The sequence below is a fragment of the Carassius auratus genome, chromosome 6 (genome assembly GCF_003368295.1).
Source record: "Carassius auratus strain Wakin chromosome 6, ASM336829v1, whole genome shotgun sequence".
Lineage (NCBI taxonomy): Eukaryota > Metazoa > Chordata > Actinopteri > Cypriniformes > Cyprinidae > Carassius > Carassius auratus.
Window position 1 is genome coordinate 7,926,712 of NC_039248.1, and position 15,733 is coordinate 7,942,444.

The window sequence follows — 15,733 nt, forward strand, 5'->3', positions numbered from 1 at the left end:
AACATTATGCTACTGAATATCTGTGCCATAACATTATAGACACAAGGCGACTGTTTCCACTGTAAGCATAAACCCTGGATTAAAAGTGTTTCTGTACCCTTTAAAATAGTCACATCTTCTTTGTCATTTAGCGGTTACAAGAAATAGAGTCTTCCCACACAAGTGACACAGAGGCCCTGTTTACAGCTTGTATTACCATCTGTTTAAGTTCTACTAATTTCTAATCTAAATCGCTTCAATCTAAAATTGTGACATGCTTCCCTCCAAATATGGTTTTGTGTTCTTCTATCCAGTCAAGCTGCACATATAAATCCACTCAGCTATCAGTATTCATGTCATGTCAACACTTTTAAGTGTGAATTTTCAAATTAGATTTACCTTCATTTGGCAGGCCCAAATAATTAATATAATGACAAATGGGATTTGAGAAAATTGTATAAGTTATGTGCTGGAGACCAACATCATTATTTGCATTACAGCATTTAAAAAAATACTTATAAAGGAGTATAAAGGTCAATATTTATGTCATAAATTCTGTCAGGGCAAACTTATTGATATAAACCAATAGGTTTGCCATGCTATTTCAACAAATAAACTTGTTCAGAGGCTATATATGGTTTTATTTAATATATATGTAGCCAATCAATCAAAACGAAATTATTTGGCTGAACTTAATTCAGTTGCAGACCTGTTCAAAATGGGTTTTCTTGAAAATTTCACAATTTTCTCACTCTCAAGTTGTTCCTTTATGTTCAACAAAATAAAATCAATTAATCTAACTTGGTGAGTAAATGATGGGGGCATAACACACACAGTTTCACCTTATCTCATGTTACTTTTGAGTACTTATAGAGTAGTACTGCATCCTTAATGTTTCCAAAAAGTCTTTAGGTTTATCATATTTATAAGAGAAAGATACAGCTTTTACGATTCTCTCCAGAAAAAGCAGAGCTCCTGGAGGCGCGTTGTAGGCAGAGCTAAAGAGAGACGAGCACTTGAGCTCCGAATGCCAACAAAACAGACATTTGATGCCGTTTCACTTACAGTCTGCAGTTCTGAATCATGACTGGGATCTAATAATGTGTAAATCCAGCGTCAGACTGGGCCTTGTTTGTGAAACGTTCGTCAATAAACACACTTGTGAAACTCCGTTGCTGCCCCAGAAAAACTGTCCACTGTTAACATAGCCTAACCTTGCTGAGAAATGCCCATATAAGGAGTTCCACCCTCGTCTACGTCGTGAAGAGCTAAGGTCGAAAAATAAGATTTTTGGCACAGAATATGTCCAAATTGTTTTTTGAAACTTTGTCCATGCTTCGCATGAAAATCAAACTCTTTAACAGTGTAAACAACTCTGAATGCATGAAACAGCATTGTCCCCCCCCTTAACATTAGCATGAATGTTAGCTAATTTTAATAAAAGTTATTTAAAATAAAAACTATACCCTCGTGTTGTGTGAGAAAGTGTGTTACGCTGAATTTTAAGTTGTAACATTGTGCTACAACTTGATTAATTTGTAACTTTGTTTTTTTAACACCATCTGCCAGCAGTCTTGAAGAACAGTTTGCGGCAGGTCTAAGATGTGTAGAGAAGTGGAGAAACGTGATGAACAGAGGCAGGAAAGAGAAGGAAGGGTTGTTAAATGTAATGAATCTATAGACATGTGCCTGACTGCTATTGTTGCCTGTAATTACAGCCATGTTCATCTGGCCTTGTCTCTCTCACACACTCTCTCTTTCTCTCACTGACAGACGGTGTGATTTCTCTGTACTTTGTCCCTGTAAATGCAAGCTCAGAGCCTTCTCTCATAGACACTAATATTAAAAAGAGAATATAACGCTAATTAAAATGGCAGTGGCACTCCATTCAGTTTAAATCGGGGAGAAATAATCCTGGAGACCAGCAAGGGCTTTTCTGCTTTGTGCACACAGCATTTATGAGGTCTTTATGTCAGAAAGGATGTTTTGGATCATCTCTCACTCTGTAATGAAACTGTGCAATTCATTTGTCTGTTTCAGGTGGGAAAACCCTGAGGACTATATTTAACAGTGCTGTTCATTCATTCTAAAATAATGTCAGGCTCTGTGTCTTTACTAAAGAGTGTAACCTTTGTACACTATAGTAAATATGGCAACTAACCTATGGAGAAGAAAAAAATAAGAACATTAATAATTTATTTTTTAGTTTCCATTTCTAAAAATGTAATATATATATGTAAAAAAAATATAAATTATAATTATGATTATTATTTTTTAATAGTTGTGTTTTAATAGTTGTCAATTTGTCAAATGTCCTCACTGTGAAAAGATGGATCTCAGAATCATAAAAGTCACGTAAGGGTCCAAATATGCAAAAGATGCATGAAAAGACTGAAGAATCTGCAGGACAGGGAGGATTTTTCTGAAAAAAGGTGCTAAAGATATTATTAATACATTTTTTATTTAATTTCATGATTTACAAACAGTGTTTTGAAAGAAATCTTGAATGGAAATTTAGATCTGTAGCAGTCTGTAAATGTATTCATTTATTTATTTAAAACATAAAAAGTTGAATTTATTTTGTGAAAAAATGAATATAAAAAATGAGTAGAAAATATTATCTGGAATAAAATCAATAAAATAATTATCTTTTTTTTGTACGTTTTCTGTGGGTAAAATCTTGTTTATTTATTTCCAGTTTTTAGAAATTGAAATTAAATGGTAAAATGTTCTGTATGAAGTCTGTAAAAATGTAATTTATTTAAAGTTTTAAACAAAGTTTTATCTATGCTGTAAAAATACAAAATAAATATCTGAAAAAAATCTATTAAAAAAAAAATCTAAAAATCTAAATCTTTTTTTTTTTTTTTTTTTTTTTTTGTATCTTATCTGTCAGAACAAATTAATTAAGATTAATTTCATGATTTCCAATAGGAACAAAATTAAATGTTATAATGATCTGTAAATGTTGACTTTTTTTTTAAACATGGACCATAGCACCTGCTATAGATTGGCAAAAGTGCTCTTGTTTTTGTGACATATCAGGACACAACTCTGTATAATGACATGGGTATGACACAGGTATTACAAGGAGAGGGTGACTTATGAGGATATAACCCATGTCCCCATTTTTCAAAACGCTTAGAAATCATACAGAATGAGTTTTTTTTAGAAAGTAAAAATGCACAAAGTTTCCTGTTAGGGTTAGGGTTAGGTGTAGGGTTGGTGAAGGGCGATAGAATATACAGTTTCTACATTATAAAAACCATTACACCTATGGGATGTCCCCACTTTTCACAAAAAAAAAAAAAAAAAAACATGTGTGTGTGTGTGTGTGTGTGGGAATGTTCCAGAGTAACACACTGAACAGCCCTAGTTCTCTGTACCTCAAGTACTGTCACAGAGAGAGGATTGTTATTGGAGATGCTGGTCTGTGTGAGCCTCAGTCCAGTCAGAAAGGTGTTTGGAATCTGTCAGTAATAGCAACAGTATGTATTTCCACATGCTGATCACAAAAAGAGCGAGAGGCAGAATCCTCTCTTACATATGGTGGCAACGCACCTGCTAGCAATTACTACAGCAGAGAAGAAACGTGTGTCGCAGAGCAGAGTAGCGGTGGCCTCTCTCTCTCTTTCTCTCTCTCTCACTCTGCACAGTCCCAGGCACTCTAATTAATGCCCAGAAACCTGAAGAGCTGTCAGGATCAATCTGAACCTTATACACTGCAAACTAGAACCAGTTATTTGTTTGTGCTGCAAACGCTCACCCAGTACCTTACACAGGCATCTGATGCTGTTTATTAATGCATGCGTGCCATTCAAACTAGGATCTTTAATTAAATACACACTTCTGACCTCTGCTTTTGAGATTTATTGTATGAATTTATTTGTCTTTGTATATAAATAGATTGATTTAAGCATTGACAATTTAAAATTTAACTGAAACAATGCATTGGGAAACACGCAGAACAGTTTCCACGCAGAACGTGTTCCACGTGTTTCCACGCAGAACAGTATTCGCTAAAATGTTCTGTTATTAAAATAATCTGTTAGATCTCATTATTCAAGAGTTTTAGTCAACTGTTTGGCTGGTTGAAAAATGCAAAACAGCTTTTTTTTTTTTTTGCCAAGGGTGCAGCTCAAACGGGTGTTTTTTCAAGGTTGAGCGAGCAAATAAGAGGACTATAGATTAAAAATTACAAATGAATGATTTTTAAATAATGCTTTTGGAAAAGTGGATTGTCTCTGAATGGCAATACAGGATTGCAAATTGGTAGCAAATGAGTTTTTGTGGGATTTAAGGTGTTTGGAGGGAAGAACCCTTGCATTCATTAAAGATATATCCAGGTTGTTGTAGCAATTTTAGGCCTGTCTGATCGTGGAAGTGTAATGGCAGGTTCTGGATCAGCCTCTGCAAGTGTTATCACAAGGTTTTTTTTTTTTTTGAAGAAGAAGAAGAAGAAATTTAAGACTTAAAAACTCCCGGAAGGATAATGTTTGATCCATGATTATTGGATAAAAAAGGATGTTGGTCTCAAAACATGCACATAATATTTCCACATAATAATGGATGGTCACAAAGAATTCCTCTGCATTCACAATGCAAAAGATATCGTTGCATTTGACACGACATATGGCAGTTTTTTATTAAAGTGTTAGGCTTGCAGAAAAATACTGCTGGTACTCAGATTCATAGCAATCTACAATAAAAAAATTTAAATCATGAATCTAAAAATTTAGAACAAGGTTTACAATTTACATAAGAATTAATTATCTTTGTTTATTAATGAAGCCCTACATTTTAAATTGTTATTTGTACAAAAAAAATAAAATAATAATAATAAAAAAATATATATATATATATATGTATATATTTTTTTTGTAAATCTAAAATAAAACTCCCTTTGGCTGTAAGAAAACAAAGTCAGTATCAAGAATAAAACATAATATAATTTTAATAACTACTTTAGTGTGTTTCTGTCAGTATAAATGTGAGTAAAAATAATTAAAAATAAACATTATGTCTGTCTGTATGTATTTATCTATACTAAATGTATGTATGTTTTTTGGTTAATTTTCAAAATGTTTCCTTTCAGAAAAAGGGTTAGTCTATTGGAACTATAATAAGTAAATCTAATACATAATCATGTGGATAACTGCAGGTTTTTGACACGGGGTGAAGACAAATAACAAATAGTTAGTCTTTTCTCCGCTTACTTGCTTCTTTATCCACTCTTTCACCTTAGTTTTCTGATCTTCTTCTTCCTCCTCCTACTCTATTTGACCTGCAGTGGCTGAATGCTAATTCTTCAAATGTTTGTTTTCTTCTCATTATCTCTTCCCATCACATGTTTTTTTGTTTTTTCTATTGTTGACACTGCAGCACTTTATCAGCACTACTGCCTGTGCAGCTGACCAGCCAACAGCAGCAGAGCTAAGACCGTGGGCCATTAATAATGCCAGGGCCCGTCTGTTTTGTACCAGCGACTGGAGGACAGAGGGAGGGGAGACAAGATGGTGATCAAGCCTTTACTTGAAAGGATTGTACTGACAGTATCATGAGTGTGTGTATGTGTGTGTGAGATTGTACTGGGTGGTAATGAGGGGCACATATGGGACAGGGAGCTGGCCCTCGTTAACCAGTCTGAAAGAGGAAACATCCTGTCATGGGCACCAGGCACCAGGAGCACCAGACGGGGCATAAACACACACATTTGTGCATGCATACACACACACACACACACACAAATGCACACACTTACTTGACATTGCCATCAGTAGTTCTCAAAGAACATACAAGAACACCAATGAAAAAGATGATTGTTGGTTTAAAAGTCTTTGGTTTTAGTCACATAAATACTATGTAACTTTTGCCCCTTTTGCTGTTGAGGCATAAAGCTACAAGTTACGTTAACACTTTATTTTAAGGTGGCTGTGTTAGACATGTTAAATGTACTTACTATTATAATAACAATAAATAATGGATAATTACATGCAAGTTACCCTAGACCAAACCCAAACCCAAACCTAATATTAACCCCAACCATATAGTAAGTACATTTAGTTAATTAATATTACTCAGCACATGAATGTATAATTTCACTGTAATAAGGACACCTTTAAATAAAGTGTAACCCATGTTACTTGCAGGGGAACATTGTTTTGGTCATCATATCAGTTAGTTACTGCAGTGCCCATGCTAACAGATAATCGGTTATCAGTGTGAATGTGACTAGCATAGTCAAAGCTCTCCCAGTAAAGAAAAATGGATATCTGAAAAATATGATTTATAAGCAGGTGAGTAGCCAATTTGTGACTTGTTTAAATCAACTGTTTTATAATAATGTTACAAAAGTTTGGAAACACTAATGATAGACATAACTTGCTATTTATATCAGACGGTGTAATGGTGGGGGAACTATAACTTGGTAAGGCTGTTTGTAGGAAAACAGACCTAAATAGTAACTGGTTCAAAGGCTGTAATTATTACCAGCATAAACATTGTTTTGTGGACCCAGCAAATGAGATGCTATGCAATACTATGTTGATTCGTGTTTTTTTATGACAGACACTGCCACTTTTCCCCCCTTAGGAGGTTAGGCAGTCATTTATGTTCCTCATAAATTATCTTTAGTTGCATTATGATGATTTCCTATAATTCGGAATATGATTGCATAGGGGGAGGTGCCTAGGGAGTTTAAAATTAAACATTACTTGATAGTAAGTTCACTTTGATAAATGAGATTGAACAAGAGAGTGAGTAAAATTATCTTCGCATCACTACTGCATATATATAGTAGTAACCTGAACTTACCTTTTTTATGGATCTGACTTAAACATGCATAGAAAAATGACAGAAAGTATGCATTTTTCCCGGAAAATCCATCCCAACAACTATAAAATATAAATATCAACCACATGCCTACCATAGTTATTTAGGGTAAGGAAAAACACAGATTAAAGATGGTTTTATGATTATATTCACTAAATTCTTGCTAATTTTGAGCAAAAAGTATTATAGTGTACTTTTTACCATTTTCATGTTAATTTGAAAACAAACAGAGAATCAAATACAGTATGCACCTTTGAGACGCTACCTGTTTGGGCCGGTTGGAGCCCAGCTGGCACAATGCCTTTCACAGTGGCGCCCAGTGCAGAGGACAAGAGTGCAGGCCACTCTTTTTCACAGAGAGCCCTCACCAGCTGTCACCACAGCCCCGACAACAGTGCCTGTCACTCAAACCCTCTGGGATTTCTGCAGTCAGGGAGAGAGAGTTACAGAATCTGTCCTGGCTCCCTCTCTCTTTTGTTTGTGGACAGTAAAATGGATTATGTTGCCAGGTTGAAGCTCCTTTGGGGACCCCTGTGTGGATGGAGTAAGGAACTTGGCTGTGTTGCAAAGATGCTATTGCTGTCACTCGTTCTCTCTCTCTCTCTCTCTCTCTATACCCTTTTCACCCACCATGAGAATGTGCTAAAACACTGCTTGGAGAATAAAGGGGAAAGGAGAGTAGGAAGAACTGACAGTGAGTCTGTCTGAATCTCTCCCATGGCTGTCAGTGGCCTTTTGAAAGCAGCTGATGACACTTCTCTGTAGCACAACTGCCTGGGTCTGGCCCACAGACAGTGCCTACTGCTATTGTGTCTCTCAGGCTGGTAGTCGCAGTATTAGGGAACTGAGTTGAAACTACAGGACTTAGCCAGACTGATTACCCTTACTGGCAGATTTGTTGTTCAAAGGTATATAAAAAAATATATCTTCATGCTGTTTCAAATCTGCATGCATTTCTTTTTTCAACCCAGCCCCACTGGATATAATGTGCCTGTAGTGACATTTATTTCATATTACACTGCTTCTTGCATGTTTCATGACACTTGCAAAGTGAAATGTCCAGTGAGTGGTGCTAAAAGCATGTTCCATATTATCCGAAAGATATGAATATGAATCTGGCAATGTTTTACAATTTCTGGTGGGTGGCGCTAAATGCTACAATATACTTGAAACGAAATCGAGAAACAAACTGATGTGATTTTTAACAAAATCATCCAAAACAAAATTAATATGGAGTTTGTTTTAGAAAAAATGCGCTAGTAGTAACATGAAATTGTAATTCAAATTAAAAGCTACTGTATACTTACACGATTTGTAAATGTTTAGTACTGTAAAGCAAGCACGTCCTGATTTTGCCAAGTCCGATGTGTTCCTAGGTCAACATATTTTGTTGACCCTGGAACAACATTTTACTCCAAAAATATATTCTTAACCATATCCCTACACCTAAACCTAACCTTAACCATGAGTAATCCCTAAAATCAGAGGAAATGATAGATGAATGACACTGATGTACAAGCACCAAACACTGATTTTAAGCATAAACTTCACAAAATCTATAAACTGGTTCTTCAAATCTGATTGGTTAATCACAATGTTGTTCCAGGGTCAACAACGATGTTGTCCCAGGAACATGTCTCACTTGGTAAAATCAGGTTAGGCGTAAAGCAATCTATTGTACAAAGTTCAAAATACATTAAATACACTTGACAGGACTTGACTGTAGTGCCGAATTGCAGAGCCTCTACAAACAAATGCACATCTTTCTATTATCAGATGCTTTCTGAACTGTTATTTTCTCACCACTTTATGATGGACTTAAATATCTAAACACTGCTACCAGCAACTGAGTCTGACATTTTTATCTAAAATGATCATACGTAAAAAAATTTATACGACCTCACATTGTGTCAATCAAGTTTACACACTGCCTCCAAAACTTTAGTTAATATGCGTCGGACTCAGTGTGCAAGGTTTCGGCATTTAACAATTTTTTAGGATGACGAATTTAAAAAACACATATGAAAATTTCGGACCTTAAGCGAAAAAGAAACATAATTGTGCTGTGAGTATAAAGGGTTTTAAATGCATGTTCAGTTTTTTCCGAAACAGATGAACATGAATCTAGCAACATTTTATGATGGTTTTTGCACACATTACGGAAGTTCGGAGAGTAAAGGTTTGATGAGTAGCACTAAAATATTTATCCTCCATCAAATTTAAAAGTTATGTACAAGTAAACCACTATCAATAAACCATAACTAATAGTGTCAATAAAAGCAAATGTGAGATAAAACGTAATTTGCTTAAGCAGATATGCCACTTTAGAATCTTTTAACTCTTTCATCTTAAATCACGGTTCACCTGACTTATAATCGAGAGCTTTGCATCATAAGTGCAGTGCTATACCAGGTGAGCTGCAAAACAAGTTTACTACACCAGAAAAACCATGCATGAAGCTGATGATACATTTTTTTTCTGAGGTCTTAACAGATTTCTGCAAGTTATTCATTCATAATCTGCCCTCATAATCATAACTTGTGTGAAACAAAATAAAAGTTGTTGCAGTTTTAGCATTCATTTCAACTGGAAAAAGTGAAAGTGACATTCAGCCAAGTATGGTGACCCATATTCAGAATTTTTGCTCTGCATTTAACCCATCCGAAGTGCACACACAGAGCAGTGAACACACACACACACACACACACTATGAACACACATCCGGAGCAGTGGGCAACCATTTATGCTGCAGCACCCGGGGAGCAATGCCTTGCTCAAGGGCACCTAAGTCGTAGTATTGAAGGTGGAGAGAGAACTGTACATGCACTGCCCCACCTACAATTCCTGCCGTCCCAGGACTCAATCTCACAACCTTTCGACTGCAAGTCCGACTCTCTAACCATTAGGCCACGACTTCCCTTATATGTTCCCTTCCGGTTATATGTAACCGAGACGTTCCCTTTCAGTCAGTCACTCTCAACGTCACGTCGATGACCAATGAACACTAACCAGGGCCTCAGTGCCACTACCCATTTGATGTGAAAACACAGGAGGATACTGGCTCTACATGAAGGCTATAGAATCTAGCGAACGTGTTGGGGGTCAGCCCACAGCTCTACAAATATCTGTCAGCAAGGCACCACGAGCTAACACCCAGGAGGATGCAAGACTTCTTTTTGATGGGGCGGAGCCAGAGGGTGGCCACCACTGACCTTAGCTTGGCCACTCTGCTCCAAACTGCAATTTTTGTCCCCTTTTTCTTGACAAGAAATGCATTCATTAAGACGTGAAACTGGCGTATTTCTTTGCATCCACATCAAACAGCTTCGCCTCAGTGCCAGGAGCAAGATAAATGAGTGCAGAAAACTGCAGTCTGATGAGACATTGTAAAGGCTGTATGTCAGTAAAACAAACTTTCCACTAGCAAGGCTTGCTCCTCATCCTCCCAGACTTTGCACAAGTGTCTGTGTGAGAAGGCTCAATGGGGGAAATGCATATTTGCCAGTGCATCCATGCTGAGTGTTCCCTTAGTTAGGGTAGAACAACTGGCAACGAGATGTCTCTGGAGAAGCAAACAGGTCTACCTGAGTGGCTCCGAAACGTCTCCAAATCAGTTGGATCATCCAGCTGATCGTCTTGGGATGGAGTTGCCATTCTCCTGGGAGCGTTGCTCAAGACAGCTCGTCGCTTGAATGGTTGAGCAGGCCCGGAATGTGAACAGCACAAAGTAAACCATAGCATGCCTGAAAATTTGTTCTAGGGGCACCCCTGCCCGGAGGAACATAAGTTCTGACCACGGGGTGAGGGTTTGGTGACAGGCTGGTGCAACTTGGACCCAGGAAGCGGTGTGCTTCCATGCCCACCTCTGGTCTCAGCCATATACCCAGTGCTGTAGTGCTCCCTCCATCTCTGGGTCGTCTGTCTCTGGGCCGCTTGCTCTGCCACTTGCCGCCAGGTTTGGCTGTGGCCTGTACAGGCAGGGTGGCCACCCTCATGATGAGCAGGCTTAGGTGTTGCAGTTGGCGGATTGGAGGAGGCAGCAGCTGTGTCACCAAAGAGGCCCGGTATGGGACTTTGTAGCATTGAGGAACTAAACCTTATTGGTGTCCCTCATGTCTGCCAGACACAGCCAGAGATGTTGCTCTTGGACCACTAGTATAGACCCAGAGAACTCGCAATCGGTGGTGGTTCTGAGTTCCTTCAGAACTTCCGGATCATGACCACCATTGTCCTGGTCCTTCAGTGCCTTGTCCTGGTGCACCTGCAGTAACGCCATAGCCTGTAATAGGTGGAAGCAGCTCCCCTGCAAGCCATATAGGCACTGCTGGTTAAACTTGACGAGTGCCTACAGGCCCGAAATTTACATCTGGTCGGGGGGAGGTCCACTGGATGCCGCTGGTATGCTCATTGAAGAGGGCCCAGCACATTCTGTGGGTTGCTCCACTGGATCGGAGGTGCAAGAGGAGAGATGGTTCCCAGTGCCAGGTAACACTTGCACCCAGAAACTCATGGGTGAAACGGGATTCTTATAAGGATGATCCATCTTTTTTGTAAAGACGCACCTGTGGAGCTCTTTTAGAGAAATATGCTCTTTTAGTGCTGAGGCACACAGGGGAGATGGCCACTTGCAACATGACAGGGATTAGTGCAGCCTGAAGTGCGCGACCCACTTGACTCTGGAATGGCCACTGCTGAAGCGCCGTCTCGCTGACACAGGAAGCTTCTGAGAGCATTCGGAACTCATAGTTCACGACTGGACACACAGTTGAGCAGAATGATACTGTCGCTCGGCTCTGAAGTGAAAAGCTGGTATGCATTGCACCTGCTGCTATATTATACAGTACTCACATGATCATGTGATACTGTGATCAGTAGCAGCTGGATGCAATAATTGCATGCCAATGTGCATTGGCTCGTTTAGATTACACTCGAAGTAGATTGGTCTATCAAAGCGATATCCCAATCCGCCAGTCACCGACGTGATGACGAGAGTGACCAACTGAAAGGGATCACGCTTTAATGGGGTTATATGACATTGCTAAAAAAGAACAATATTTTGTGTATTTGGTGTAATGAAATGTGTTTATGTGGTTTGAGGTAAAAAAAAAATGTTCTTTCCACACACTTTACATTATTTTTTTCCTCTATGCCCTGCCTTTTTGAAATGCATACATTTTTACAAAGCTCATCATTCTGAAAGGCGAGGTGTGCTCTGATTGGCCAGCTATCCAGTGCATTGTGATTGGCCGAATACCTCAAGCATATGATGGAAATGTTATCCCCCTTACCATACTGTGATGTCCTGGCCCGATTACACAAAACCAAGAAAAAACATTACAAACAAGGCATTTGTTGCATCCAGTGGAGACATAATTATGGATTTTATAATGACTTCTACTCGCTTTCTATGCATTACGTGGCATTGCGCCGGGTAAAAATAAAACCATGTCTGCATTTGTGATTAGAGAAACGACGACAAACAACAAGCACTATTCTACACGACTCAAAACTCACATTTGAATTGTCACTGGCAAATTCTACACAGAATAGAAAAAAAAGCAAGGTGGTTTCTTTTTCACAACGAAACACAGCATCTCCACTACATGGCGCTGGCAGCACCAACAAAACTGCAGTGTGTTTAAATAAGGCATTTTACGAAGGTTTTGACAAGTCTTAACTTTAATAAAGAATACCTCTTTGGATTTGAGACTGTAGGCTTTGCAACTTTAGGGATCTTATCTATTTATAAACAGCTTGTAACACTCCAAAGAGAAAGGAAGACTTGAAATCGCATCATATGACCCCTTTAAAATATTTTTATCTCTTAAGAGAAAGACAAACGTAAACGATTACAGATATTTTATTTCTTAATTAACTGCCAAACACTAGCACCTGAAATAAAATCCAACCTGGAGAGTAAATCTTGTCCATAGGGGTCAGTAGTACATCATCAAATTGTAAAGTATTTACATAGCAGGACAATTTGTGGACAAAAAAGATGCACAAACACACACATACATCACACCAAAAATGTTTAGTTAACTGTAATATAAAGAATCCGAATTTGTAGCCAAAAAAGTCTGCATGTTGGCTCGCATGTGGATGTGTGGGGAAATGGCTGGTTAGTGGTGTTTTGTGAATATGACTCGCCCTCTCTGGAAAATCACCTACCCCAGCACCCCCTCCGGTGTCCCTCATGCTCGGCCCCGGCAGGAGATGTAGGCCTCCAGCCAAATCACTGCCACATGCAAATGAGCCCTGTCCATTCAGGCTGAAATTCAGAGACAGAGGAGCGTATGGCCGACCAGCGGGACTACCCCTCCCCCGCCAATGTCACCCACTCGGCATACACTCCCGAGCACATGCACGCATAAACACACATAGTACAGTGCTACTTCCCTGGATTATTTGCTAACAAACACACACCATACACATTATGGAAAGAGACATTCAAACCCCCTATGAGATTCCAAAAAATACAAAAATCAAACATTAAGATCTCCTTGAATATTAACGTATTTCCTCATTGGGAAAATCTACATGGGAAAGTCTCCGAATAAAGGAATTAATATGGAAATAATTAGATCATTTAAAAAGATATAAAAAATAAAAATGACTCTTTCTATTCATTAAAATTCCTCAGTTGAGAAGGACACAACATTGCATTTTATTATTCTATTTTGATTAATTAATAAACCTTTATTTCTGCATAAAGCCATTTTCTCAGTTTGTTGAGTCTTTGTAGAAATGCTCATTATTGGTTGTATCGCTTTGTTTTCATTTTGAGAGGTGAATTAAATATCCCTCCCGCAGACAGAAATAAAAACAAAAAGCTATTCCTGCCTGAGAAGGTTTCACTCCAAACATTCAATTATCTCTGTTTAAATGTTTAAAAAGCAGCTATCCTCATTATTATGATGCCATAGTAAACAAATACAATTATAGAGCTGTCACTCTTTGTGCAAAGGAACTCCAATGTTAATATTTGATCTCAGATTTAATAGTAGGCCTATTGATACATTATCAAGCTGATGCTGCATAACATGAGGTTTACATCAAATTCAAAGTTCATTTTCTTTTTAATTAAATGAACAAAATTATGTAACAAATGATAAAAGAGAATATAAAAATAATGTATAAATAAAATACTTTTTAGTCTTGATTTTATCCTTTCGATTTGTTTCAATTTGTATTAATTATTTAGTACTAAATAAATGTCTACAAAAGCTTTTTATCTGAACAACGGGAACACCTTTGAAGTTGAAGATTTCTCTCAGAGAGATCCAGTTTTTCTTCATGTGGGGAAACCTTTTTGAATTATATGTCTTTTCTGCTTTTCAAATGATGTCACCAAAGACTCTAAGTTCCTTCAATCAAAATATGTTAGCTACTACAAGCACAGAAACAACAGTGCATGCTGTTACTTTCACCTCATTTTTTACACACTGTAATTTTTAAGATAATGCAAAAATAAATATATATAATAATAAAATATACATTTTAAGCAATACGATTCTTAAATAAAACCTTTCATAATGATTATTTAATAAAACCAATTTTATTAACATTCTCTGAAATTTAAATAAAATGTACAATTTAAAATGTATGCATTTAGCAGACGCTTTTATCCAAAGCAACTTACATTGCATTCAGGCTATCAATTTTTCCTAACATGTGTTCCCTGGGATTCAGACCCCGAACATTGCGCTTGCTAAAGCAATACTCTACCACTTGAGCTAAAGTATGTTTATAGAGAGATTCTATTTCATCCAAAGCAAAATGCTTTAAGAGCATGAAAACTAATGAAAAAAAAAAAAAAAAAAACTCTTACTGATGTGAGAAGATTGCCCCTAGAGGGACAGGATGGTAGATCCCATCACACGGTTGATATGTCTATTAAACCTGTTGTCAACTTGTTTCTATTCCTTAGCCAAGCATTGTAGCATTTTGATATAGAGGCATGTCACAATAAAATTATTTATTAATCCGGTGTAAACAGACCTCACACAAAATAATTTCCTTGAGGTCAAGGCCAATTTGCTGTGTCTAGGTGTATTACACACTTGACCTTAAACTCTGACCTTTTGACTCCTGAGGATCTGTTCTCTTTCTATCTGTATCTTAACTGTGTAGGTGATGGAACTCAGCTGATGTCTGATCAGACTCCCTTAAATAAAAAATAAAAAACTAACAAACACAGAATGACACTGAGAAAGATGGATGAAGAGAGAGAGAGAAAACCCGTAACAAGAAAAACAGACATGAGGGGAAGAAAATATTGCTTCTGGACATATTTGTCTTAAACCAATGAGAAAACAGTGTCTCACCTTTGCGGTGCACAGGTCACACACTGCCTCAGGCTGACTCAGCATCTGGGAGACACTCACTCAGAGAATGAAAAACAGAGATACATACGGAGAAATCCTCAACAGCTGCATGCAAAGAGGCTCAGGAGGTTTCTTTATGAGCGACTGTGAGTCAGCCAGGTCGGCCCGTTTGTGTCTCTCCCATCCTTCTCTTTAACAGGCTGTGATAGGTGAGCACAAGAGCATGCGGCCATTGTCACGGCCACTGTTCCTCCATCTCGTCTCTTTAAAAAGCATGGTGAATGGCTCAGATTCAGACATATCTCCACTCTCCTGCCTTCATTAGCACATCTGTATGGCCGATCAGGGGACGAGACAGGCCCGGGGCTTGAAAGGAAAGAGCCGCCAACAATGGGAAGGGCTGACGGTTATAGAAAAGAGGGAGCTGTTTGAGTGTCAATGAATAGACATGAGTTAGAGACGGAGAGAAAAGTGGGAGAAAAAAGCGAGTGGGGGTGAAAGGGAGAGAGAAGGGTCCGATTAATTATTGCAAGGCTGCTAGGTGCCGATCTTGCTTCTCACTCCAGTGGCTCGGCGCGGGGCTCTTGCCTCCGGCC